This window comes from Panthera tigris, chromosome B3 (assembly GCF_018350195.1).
Source record: "Panthera tigris isolate Pti1 chromosome B3, P.tigris_Pti1_mat1.1, whole genome shotgun sequence".
Lineage (NCBI taxonomy): Eukaryota > Metazoa > Chordata > Mammalia > Carnivora > Felidae > Panthera > Panthera tigris.
The window spans coordinates 41,989,196-42,001,666 of record NC_056665.1 but is presented as its reverse complement, the minus strand read 5'-3'; the positions used below and the strand labels follow the sequence as shown (position 1 = coordinate 42,001,666).

The 12,471-nt window shown below is 41.8% G+C and overlaps 1 pseudogene; it reads right to left on the bottom strand.

The window, feature by feature from the left end:
* Positions 1 to 911: 911 nt before the first annotated feature.
* Positions 912 to 2,997, bottom strand: LOC107179850 (annotated as a pseudogene).
* Positions 2,998 to 12,471: the final 9,474 nt, after the last annotated feature.

Sequence of the window (12,471 nt, the reverse complement as noted above, 5' to 3'; positions counted from 1 at the left end):
TACAGGAACAGCACAGAAGACAGACAACATTAGAAACATGTGCTTCCATGTAAGATACCTCACAAAGTATAGTGAATGGATGGAATCTACTGTATGATAAAAATGCTACAAATACCATTTAGTAGCTATCCATAAGAAATTTACTTGTGTTTGAAATAAATCCAGGGTCGCCTGGGTGGCTGTCGGCTAAGCATCCGACTTCAGCTCAGGTCATGATCCCGTGGTTCATGGGTTCGAGCCCCACATCGGGCTCTGGGCTGACAGCTCAGAGCCTGGAGCCTGCTTCCGATTCTGGGTCTCCTTCTCTCTCTACCCCTCCCCCACTTGTGCTCTGTCTCTCAAAAATAAATATTTAAAAGAAGAAAATAAATCCAAATGTTGGCGTTGTCCAGAAAAATGTAACAGTTTTATTTGTCATTGTTGTAAAGTTGAATTGCTGAGATGTGTTCACAGAAACATTTTGATTTGCATTAATGCTTTAAGTCCCTGCATTTGTATTAAAAATTCATGCATAAATGAAAATGGAAATACTGCCAGTGCCTGATTCCCACTCGCAGTCAGATACTTAGGTACCTTTTGACCCCATGGGGAAAAAATGTAATATTCAGAACTACCAATAACAAAAAGAAGAGAATTTCTTTTTTTTTTTTTTAAGAATGAAATGTTTTCCATCATAGGGGATTTTTTTTAACGTTTATTTATTTTATTTTTGAGAGAGAGAGAGAGAGAGAGAGCGAGCAGGGGAGGGACAGAGAAAGAGGGAGAGCGAATCCCAAGCAGGCTCCTCACTGTCAGTGCAGAGCCAGATGTAGGACTCACACTCCTGAACCATGAGATCATGACCTGAGCAGAAATCAAGAGTCAGACACTTAACCAACTGAGCCACGCAGGCGCCCCATCATAGTGGAATCTTAATCACGTTCTCCACATATGCAGTGTGCCAGCTGGATGTCTTTGGGCATAATGGTTACACGTTTGGCATGGATAGCATGCAGGTGGTGTCTTCAAAAAGGCCCATCAGATAGGCCTCACTCGCCTTCTGCAAAGCACCAATAGCTGCTCTCTGGAAGCACAGATCTGTTTTAAAGCCCTGAGCAATTTCTCGCACGAGCTGCTGGGAAGGAAGTTTGCGGGTGCGAAGTTCAGTGGACTTCTGATCACGGCTAATTTCCCAGAGGGCCGGTTACCAGGCCTGTAACGATGATGTTTCGGCACCCCTCCAGGAGAGGGCGCCCTCTTGCGAGTAGCTTTTGTAGCAGGTGGCTTCCTCTGGGCTTTACCCTTGGTGCATTCGCAGGGTCTGGTGGATCTGCTCTGTAGGAGCCGACGTCCGTGGACACCTCTTTATTTACCTACCCTTGTGCTTCGGGCGGAGCTCAGCGAGGCATTAGAAGCCATGGCAGCCTAACAGCGGCTGCAAACCTAGGTCTTTTCACTTCATTGAGATATAGTTTACATTCATAAAATTCACCCATGTTAAGTATGCAATTCAATGGTTTTTAATGAGTTTACCAAGTTTTGTAACCATCATCATAACTGAGTGTTAGAACTTCTATGTTACCCCAATAAGACCTTTTGTACTCTTGGGCCCAGGCAACCGCTAGTCTATTTTCCGTCTCCCACAATTTGCCTTTTACGGACATTTCACATGCATGGAATTATTTAACATGTGGTTTTTTCTGTGTGGCGTCTTCACTTCGCATTCCACTTGGTTCTCCATTGTATGGATGCAGTTCATTTGGCGTATCCCTCCACTAATGGCCTGTTTCTCCTTTTGGCTGTTATGATTAAGGATGCTGTGAACACTTCATAAGTCTTTGCGTGGACACATGTTTTCATTTCTCTGAGAGTGGAAATGCTGGGTCATAGCGTAAATTTAAGTTTTTAGGAGACTGACACATCGTTTTCCGAAATAGCTTCCTGCCAGTAGTAATATTTGAGGATTTCGATTTCTCCACATACTTGTCAGCGTTTGTTATTATCTGTCTCTGGTGATAGCCGTGGTAGTAGGTGTGAAATGGTATCTTATTGTGGTTTTAGTTTGCGTTTCCCTAATGATTTTGAACAACTTTTCGTGTGCTCATTTGCTATGCGGTTCTCTTCTTGGTAAAATGTCTGTCCAAATCCTTTGCCCACTTTTTAATTGGGTTGTTTATCTTATCATTGACTTGAAAGGTTCTTTGTATATTCCAGATACATGTCTGTTGTGGACTGAATGTTTGTGTCCCCTGAAAATTCATACGTTGAAATCCCAACCCCCCACTGTGATGATATTAGTAAGTGGGACCTTTGGGAGGTAATAAGGCCGTGAGGGTACAGTCCTGATGAATGGGATTAGTGCCCTTGTAAAAGAGACTCCAGACTGCTTTCTAGCCCTCTCTCTGCTATGTGAGGATACAAGAAACTAGCTGTCACCAGAATCGAACCATTCCGATCTTAGATTTCCAGCTTCCAGAACTTTGAGTATAAATTTCAGTTGTTTATAAGCCACCCAATCTATGGTACTTTGTTATAACAGCCCAAACTAAGACAAAGTCCTTTGTCAGATACGTGATTTGCAAATATTTTTTTTTTCTCAGTCTGTGTCTTGCCTTTTACTGTGAGTATATGTGCCTTGGAACTTTGTGGAATTCACTGAGGCCTGAAGAGTCACTGCATCATTCCAGAAATGAATTGTGTTTGCTTCCATCAGTCACCTGGGGCACTTGTGTGATCCAAAGTCGCACACAAGTTTGCTTTCTAGACAACAGGAAAGGGGGGAGGGCAGGACATACTTCTTCACTTTCTGGGCAGATGAGGAAGCCAAACACCTACTGTCACTCACAATCCTGGAACTTAGTCATGTGGTCATGTACAGCCATGAGGAAGGCTGAGAAACATAGCGTTTACCTTGGTGGCTATGTGCCCGGCTAAAAATCCTACATAAAAGCGGTATCGTGCATTCCAGTAAATAATAGACTCACATTCGAACTCCAATCTGTAGGATTCCAAAGCCATGCCCTTTCCACTACGTTATGCTGCCTTCCTCGGAAGGAGCCAACAGGAAATTATTTTTTATAGATTCCTAAGAACCCTCAGGTCCCCCAGCCAGTAAATGGCAGAACAAGAGCCAGGACTTGAAAATGGGTCTTCTTCTCAGAGGATCAGCTTCTCATTACTCCACACTGCTCTCTGGACTGTTCCTGGAAGGGGATTTGCAGGGTTATCTGGGTGATGTTGGATTCATTCTGTATTTTTCCACAGAACTAGTAATTGTCCTCCCACACTTCATCCCTTCTCCTCTTTCCAGACAACTCTGCCCTGCGGCCCAGCATTGGGAATTTTTCCGTCCTGCCTTGTGGCACTCATCCCAATTTTGTGGCTTCCCAAGCATCCTCTGAGCCGTGGGGCCAGGAGGCTGGGAGTCAGCCTAGAGCCTCCCTGCTAGGGACAATATTTGGAAATCGATGCCCCAATGGAATGTTCACGGCCACGGTCAGTCAGGAAATGCCACTGGCCTCGAGGCTGCACATAGAAGCATCTATTTTGGCCGAGAGGGTGACTGAATCTGAAAATTATTGTTTCTTTTTCTTTCCTTTGAAGATTTTTGCAGAAGTTTGAGAACCAGCTAAGTGGGAAAAATGTCTGATAATTTCTGTCCTGTTGACAGAGTTCCTATTAGCTGTATGTGCATGCTTCGAGTTCGTTCCGCTTCACTCTTTTGTCTTATGTATACCCTGTCAGGTCTGTTTCATGGGTGGTTGATGTCTCCCTAACCAGAGGTGACAAGCTCCTTTCAGGGCCAAGAAAAAACGGTTAGAGACGCTGCCTTCATGTGGGATAGCTGCCACGGAGAAAATGAAGCAATTTAAGCTGCTCGAAACCAAGGAAATCACTTTGCCTCTGTACAAAATAGACATCCGTGCCTTTTCTTCCCGCCTTCATTAGGTTATTAGCATATTCCTAAAATCTGAGGCCATAATGGCCTTGAATTGTCCCAGAAGGAAACTTGAAAATTTGAGGTTATTCATCTCTCACCAGGATACCAGAATCCATCCGCTAAGCCAGTTGCCAGCACTGGGGTTGGTGCCGTGGGTGGTGGGGGAAGCACAAAAGAATTAAAGGACTCTCTTCGGTCCAGCAAATACTTATGTGGCACCCACCGTGTGGCAGGTACCCTTCCAGGCACCATGAATAAAACAGCCATTCCCCTCCAGGGAAGCAATGCTTTCCTGTCAGAGTTGGTCATGCCAACACATATTTACAGTGAAATATGCTAATGCTCTGTGGAAGAATAAAATGCCCATTGGGGAAGCCATCTTCCTGAAGCCCCAAGAGGTCCAGAATCCAGAAAGAGCGTCCGTGGTCTGGGGAAAGCATTCAGAGTCCTTCACTGTGATTAAGTCCTGTGCTGGAGGAAGGTAGAGAGGGAGGGAGACACGTGTGGGAAAGCTGTGTGCTGGCTTGTCTCTGTGGCCTCTGAGGGCTCATTCTTGGCCTTTCTCTGCCCTGCTCTTGCCCTGGAAGCTGATGTCAGGGACTGTGTTACCTGGACTTTCACGCTCCTGCCTGCCAGCTGGGTTCAGCCAATAGGGGGGTCCCAGTAGAAGGTGAGATGGAACACGGAGAGTGAGGGTGGAATACTGATTCCTGCCATCCACCGGCTCCCTCCCTGCAGGCCATGGTGGCGGCCTACTGCATTCCTTCCCAGGCCACAGCTCCCACCGGGTGGCCTGTCCTCTGTGGCTACAGCTCTCTCCAGGTTCCAGTAACACTGCCCTTCCCTTTTAGCCTAGAAGTGGGAACATCTCTCTGGTGAAGCCTTGGATGCTGCAGTGTTGGTTCCCTTAATTTTACCAACCCTTCTGCAAACAGTCCCTTTATTAAACTCCTTTCCATTGACCTTTATGAGGGGTCATCTGTTTCCTGCCAGAACCCCGGTGGACACTGCTAGGCTGGGTCAAATGTAAAGAACCGTCACACTCAGGAGTTGCTTTTGGTCTTGTTTTGTTTCACTGAGAGATCATTTAGGGGCTCCTGGGTAGTCCAGTTGGTTACGCGTCCAACTCTTGATTTCTTCTCAGGTCGTGGTCTCACAGTTCGTGGGACTGAGCCCCGTGTGGGGCTCTGCACTGGCAGGGCAGAGCCTCTTGGGATTCTCTGTGTCTCTGTCTCTCTCTCTGTCTCTGTCTCTCTCTTTCTGCCCCTCCCCGGATCATGCTTCCTCTCAAAATAAATAAATAGAACATTTAAAAATAAGGGAGAGATTTCGTTTACGTACAACATTGTATAGGCTGACGGTGCACAAGGTATTAGTCTGATACGTTTATATATGCGGTATGATATACTCTATCATGTCACATTATTGGTTCCCTTTTGTAGGGAAAATACATACTTTGTTTCTGTTTTACAACAGCTGTAGCAAGCTATTTTTTTTAACTCCTAAGATTATAAATTTAAATTAACCAGATTCAAAAGACCCTATATTGTACAATCCCATTGACATGAAATGTCCAGAAAAGGTGAAATCTATGAGGCAGAAAAGCAGAGCAGCTGGTGCCTGGGGCTGGGGTACAAATGAGGAGTGACTACAAAGGTGCGTGAGGGACCTTTTCCTGGCGATGGATTGTGGTGATGGTCGCACAATTCTGTAAGTGTATTAAAAATCACTGAATGGGACTGCCTGGGTGGCTCAGTCAGTTGAGCCCCGACTTAGGCTCAGGTGATGATCTCGGGGTTTATGAGTTCAAGCCCTGCATCGGGCTTGCAGCTGTCAGCACAGAGCCCACTTTGGATCGTCTGTCCCCCTCTCTCTGCCCCTCCCCCGCTTGCTCGTGCATGTGCACTCTCTCTCTCTCTCTCAAAACTAGATAAATATTTTTAAAAATCATTGAATGGTATACTTCACAGGGGTAAGTTTTATGACATATAAATTATACCTCAATAAAATTGATAAGGTTATAAACAAAACGTATCCACGATATATAAAGTTTGGAAAAGAGAGGAAGCGATCACCTGTAAACTCCACCCCCCTAACAGAACTATTATTATTTTTTCATCCTCCGTTCTAGTTATTTATTATCTGCAGTTGACAATTATGAACATAACATTAGCCAACAGTTACTGCAGGCTTCCCATGGCTCATGCCAGGTTAAACACAGAGCACGGGCCATCTCGTTCAGTCCTCACAACATTTCAGGAGGAAGGTACTATTACCATCACGTTCCATTAAGAAGAAACCTGAAGCTCAATTGCATAATGTGTAGAATCGTCAAATCACTATGTTGTAGACGCTGTATGTCAACTGTACTTCACTTAAAATAACAAAGTAAAAAGAAACTTGAAGCTCAAAGAGATTCACTGAATTGCTATGTAAACTTAATTTTCTACCTTATTACAGTTTTTTTTTTTTTAGTGTTTATTTATTTTTGAGAGAAAGTGAATGGGGGGGCAGTGGGGGTAAGGAAGGACAGAGAGAGAGAGGGAGACACAGAATCCAAAGCAGGCTCCAGGCTGTCAGCACAGAGCTGTCAGCACAGAGCCCGACGCGGGGCTCGAACTCACAAGCCATGAGCTCATGACCTGAGCCAAAGTCGGATGCTTAACCGACTGAACCACCCAGGTGCCCTGAGCCACCCAGGCGCCCCACCCTTGCTACAGTTGGGAATCTTTTTTTTTTTTTCGTAGTGTTCCAGAGTTGTTTATTATTTTATTTTATTGACATATAGTTGGCATGCAATCCTATGTTAGTTTCAGGTGGCCAACATTCATTCAACATTTCTATATGTTACAAAGTGATCACTACAGTCAATTTAGTTACCATCTACCCCCATACAGAGCTGTTATGTTATTAACCATACTCTCCATGTTACACGTTGCGTTGCGGTCTTGATTCTTTTAATGTCTGCAAAACAGTTTATTGGGTCAGTGTGCCACATAATACTTAACTCTTTCCTCTTCTGTAACACGTACGGTGTTCCATAAAAAATGTGATGAACTTCTTCATTAGAAAAAGCTTTATCTATATTGAACCTTATCTTCTTAGGATGCTTTTCAAGCAATTGCCCCCACTCCCCCCCCAAAAAAAAAACAAAATAATTTTAAAATTTCTTGTAGTGAAATCAGTTTCCAAAGGGTTGGGATTGATATTCACCTCTATCCTCGTCAGCACTAGACATGCTAGGATTTTAATGTTCTGCTTCAGTTAGTGGATCTTGCCCTTATTTTAATTTCCATTCATTTCACTACTAGAAGGGTTGGGCTTTTTACCATACCAGTTGAATTTTCTCTGTTGTAACTTATCTATGATTTATGCCCCTTTATTTATTGGAATCTCATGAGTTTTCTTAGTAATGGGTATGAGTTCTATATAAATATATTAACCATTAATGTTTTATCTTAGCTAAAAATGTTTCCCCTTTTTGCCTATTTCTTTATTTTATAAAATACTTTACCTATTTTTACATATGGAAATTATTGTTCTTTCCCTTTGTGAATTTATCTGTAGCTTCTAGACTTCACGGACACCTCTATCCGAGGCTTTGACAACATTCAGTTATATTTTCTCCTGACTTTCCTTAGTGCAATTTGTTTTAAATTTAAGAATAATCCATCACTGGGGCACCTGGGTGGCTCAGTCCGTTGGCTGACTCCTGATTTCCGGTCAGGTCATGATCTCATGGTTCATAGGATCGAGCCCTGCACTGACAGCATAGAGCCTGCTTGGGATTCTCTCTCCTTCTGTCTCTCTCTCTCTCTCCCTCCCTCTCTCTCTCTCTCTCTCTCTCTCTCTGTGCTCCTCCCCCATGCTTGCTCACTCACTCACTCTCTTTCAAAATAAACTTAAAAAAAAGAATAATCCACCATTTATTTTTTAATTGAGGTATAATTGGCATACATTATATTAGTTTCAGGTGTACAACATAGTGATTCAATATTTGTGTATATAGTAGTCCCCCCCATTATCTGTGGTTTTGCTTCGCATGGTTTCAGTTACCTGTGGTCAACCGTGGTCCAGAACATCTGATGTATCATTAGGTCAGTGGTAGCCTAACACTGTGTCATGATGCACACACCATTCACCTCACTACATCTCATCATGTAGGCATTTTATCATCTCACATCATCACAAGGGTGAGTACAGTACAATAAGGTATTTTGAAAAAGAGAAACTACATCCATCGAATTTTCATTAGAGCATATTGTCGTAATTGTTCTATTTTATTACTAGTTATTGCTGTTAATCCCTCACTATGCCTAATTTGTAAATTCAACTGTATCATAGCTATATATGTGTAGAAAAAAACTCAAGAGAGTTTGGTACTCTCTGTGGTTTCAGGCATCCACCAGGGGTCTTGGAACATATCCTCGCAGTAAGGAGACTACTGTTTTGTGAAATGATCGCCACAATAGGTCTAGTTAACATTCAGGACCATACGTAGTTCCAGAATGTTTTTGCTTGTAACAAGAATTTTCAGTATCTACTCTCTTAGCAGCCTTCAAATATATAATAGGGCATTATTAATGGTAGTCCCCGTGTTATACATTACAGTCCATGAACTTATTTATTTTATACCTGGAAGTTTGTACCTTTTCACCCCCTTCACCCATTTCACCACCCTCCTCCCCCTGCCTCTGGCCACCACCAATCTGTTCTCTGTATCTATGAGCTTGTCATTGTCATTATCATTGCTGTTGTTGGATAGTTGCACATGTAAGCAAGATCATAATGCTATTTGTCTTTCTGTTTGTCTGACTTATTTTATTTAGCCTAATGCCCACAAAGGTCCATCCTTGGTGTTACAAATGGTGAGATTTCACTATTTTTTTATGACTGAATAATATTCCATTACATATATTATATATAATTATAGAACATGTATTAATATATATTATATATGTGTGTATATATTAATATATGTATATATACACATACACACACACCACATTTTGTTTGTTCATTCATTCATTGGAGAAACTTAGGTTGTTTCCATAGTTTGGCTATTGTAAATAATGCTGCAGTGAACATAGAGGTAATATATCTTTTGGAGTTAATGTGTTAATTTTCTTTGCATAAATACCCAGCAGTGGAATTGTTGCATCCCATGATAGTTCTATTTGTAATTTTTTTGGAAACCTCCATACTGTTTCCCATGGTGGCTACGCCAGTTTACGTTCCCACCAACTGAGCATGAAGGCTCCTTTTTCTCCATATCCTTACCAACACTTGTCATTTCTTGTCTTTTTAATACTAGCCATTCTGACCGGTGTAAGATGACGATACCTCATTGTGGTTTTCATTTGCATCTCCTTGATGATGAGTGATATGGAAGCTCTTTTCATGTACTGTTGGCCATCTGTATGTCTTCTTTGGAAAAATGTCTATTCATATTCTCTGCTCACTTTTAGTCAGATTATTTTTCCCTTGCTATTGAGTTGTACGAGTTGTATCCTTATATATTTTGAATATTAGCCATTGATCAGATATATGTTAAATGTTTTCTCCCATTCAGTAGGTTGCCTTTTCATTTTGTTGATGGTTTCCTTTGATGTGCAGAAGTGTTTTAGTTTGATGTAGTCCCACTTGTTTATTTTTGCCTTTGTTGCTTTTGCCTTTGGCGTCAAATCCAAAAAAATCACCACTCAGGATGATGTCGGAACTTATCACCTATGTTTTCTTCTGAGGGTTTTATGGTTTCAGGTCTTAAATTCAAGTCTTTAGTCCATTTTGAGTCAAAATTTGTGTATGCTGTAAGACAGTGGTCCAGTTTCTTTGTTTTGCATGTGGATGTTCAGTTTCCCCAATATTGCGTATTGAAGACACTGGCTTTCACTCATTGTACATTCTTGGTGCCTTTGTCATAAATTAATTGACTGTATACACACGGGTTTATTTCAGGGCTTTCTCTTTTGTTTTTTCTTTTTAAGTTTATTTATTTATTTTGAGAGAGAGTGGGAGTGACAGTGTGGAAGGGACAGAGAGAGGGAATCCCAATCGCATTGTCAATGTGAGCCCAATTGCAGGGGCGGTGGTGGGGGAGCTCTATGTTTTGGGGCTTTCTATTTGTTCCGTTCATCTATGTGTCTATTTTTATGCCAATGTCATACTTTGCTGATATGGTAGCTTTGTAATGCAGTTTGAAATCAGGAAACATAATGCTTCCAGCTTTGTTGTTCTTGCTTAAGATTGCTTTGGCTATTCAGGGCCTTTTATGATTCTGTACAAAATTTAGGATTATTTGTTCTATTTCTATGAAAAATGCCGTTAGAATTTTGGTAGGGATTGCATTGAATCTATAGACTGCTTTGGTTAGTATGGACATTTTAACAATATTAATTCTTCAACGGGCATGCAATATCCATTTATTTGTGTTGTCTTCAATTTCTTTCCTCAGTGTCTTATAGTTTTCAGTGTATAGGTCTTTTATTCCTCGGTTAAATTTATTCCTGGGCGCTTTATTCTTTTTTAATACAACTGTAAATGGAATTGTTTTCCTAATTTCTTTTTCTGATAGTTTGTTACTAGTGTATAGAAATACAACAGATTTCTGTATTCTGATTTGGCATCCTGCAACTTTACTGAATTCATTTATTCTAACAGTTTTTTAATGGAGTCTTTAGGGTTTTCTATACATATAATATCATGTCATCTGCAAATAGTGACAGTTTTACTTCTTCCTTTCCAATTTGAATGCCTTTTATTTCTTTTTCTTGCCTCATTGGGGTGGCTAGGATTTCCAATCCTTGCAGAATAGAAGTGGTAAGAGTGGGCATCTCTGTGTGGTTCCTGATGTTAGAGGAAGAGATTTGAGCTTTTCACCATTCAGTATGATGGTAACTGTGGGTTTGTCGTATATGGCCTTTATTATGTTGAGGTATACATATATTTTACTGTAGAGTTTGAGATATGAGTCTAAAAGACTTTTTCCCAAACTGCTACCCAACTTTTCCAGCGCTGAACGTTACTTCCTTTCCCCACTGTTTTTTTTGTGATACTGCCTTTATCATACATTACAGTGTTATATGAGAGTCTGTTTGCTTCAGAACCACATGGTCTTAATTATTGTTTGAATATATACCTTTGGATTTAGTAGGTCTAAGAAATTTCATCTGTTCATCCTGCTTGTATGGCATCCAAGTCAATAGCAGGAAATGTAGGTCTCCTGCTCAACCCAGGACACAGGGGAGGCTGTTGATAAACTTTGGGGGGCATGCTATGACCCTGGGGGTGACAGAGATACTCAAGGAAAAGCGTGAACAAGAGGCCTGGCCCTGAGATGTTCAGAACTAATGATAAGAGCCTCTCAAGACAGTGTCACCCAATCCCTTGGGTGATAGAGAAGAAAACCTAGGTGAGGCGATTAAGCCTTTTGTCTAAACTCACAGAGGCAGTTAGTGGCAGAGTGGGAACTAGATCTGGGCCTCTTGACCACCGGTCAGGGGCCCTCTAGTGTTCCCCAGGACAGAAGGGTTTGTGAGTGGGGGAGAGGGGCATGTGGGTGCAGTATATGAGTACCACTTCACTAAAGCCTTTCACACCTGGTGTCTACACTTGATCCTCACCTCAATGATCTGTCAAGTCCTGTGCAGAGCCTCTTAACCAAACTCCCCTTAACCAACTGGTCAGATTCAGCAGCCCCCACTCCCTGGCATAAATCTACCAACCGCTGCCCCCAGCTAGGAGCTTATCTATGATACATCCCTATACTTCTGCTCCTATCAAATGTTTACCAAGAATCAATTATTTTTGTTCCCAAACCTGTTTATGCCACTTACACTTGACATTTTAATTGTGCAATTTAACCCAAAGAGAGGGGTATGAACAAAAGAAACTCATTGCTGTTTTATGACACACATGTTGCTTTGGGAAAACTTGACAAAGGTGAGTCACTAAAAATTCTTACGGAATAAAATGCAGACAAGATGACTGTAACACACACACACACACACACACACACACACACACACACGGAGGAGCTTTGTATAAACATGGAAGGATTCTGCACTCGCATTCTTTTGCAAGTAACTTAAGTTTCTCTTCTCTTTATAAAAACAGAACATGGAAATCATGAGCTTATATGAGACAGACAGGGAAAATTGTCATCCGAGGGCTCTTTTTTAAAAGAGAGGCCTTGGACTCACATCAAAATAAGATTATATGTGTCCTGTTTTATGATTTCCCGGAACAACCAAAATTTTTTATTAATCAACCAACTACCTGTCCCAATCACATCAGATAGAAGGCTTCCTTCCATTTGCTATTCCTATAAAATAATCCTCATTTTCAGAAGAGTTGTCTAGGCTTCCAGCACCATGGTCAGACTTTGAGAGGGAGACATGTGACTGTGACACTGGGCATAAGGCCACAGAAGCCATTGGTGTCCAAATTCCAGCTCTACCCTAACCAACAGTGTGCCTCGGGCAAATCATCTATGCCCTTTGAACTCAACTTTCTCATCTGCTAAACAATTTCTGTGTCTTGGGATTGCTGTC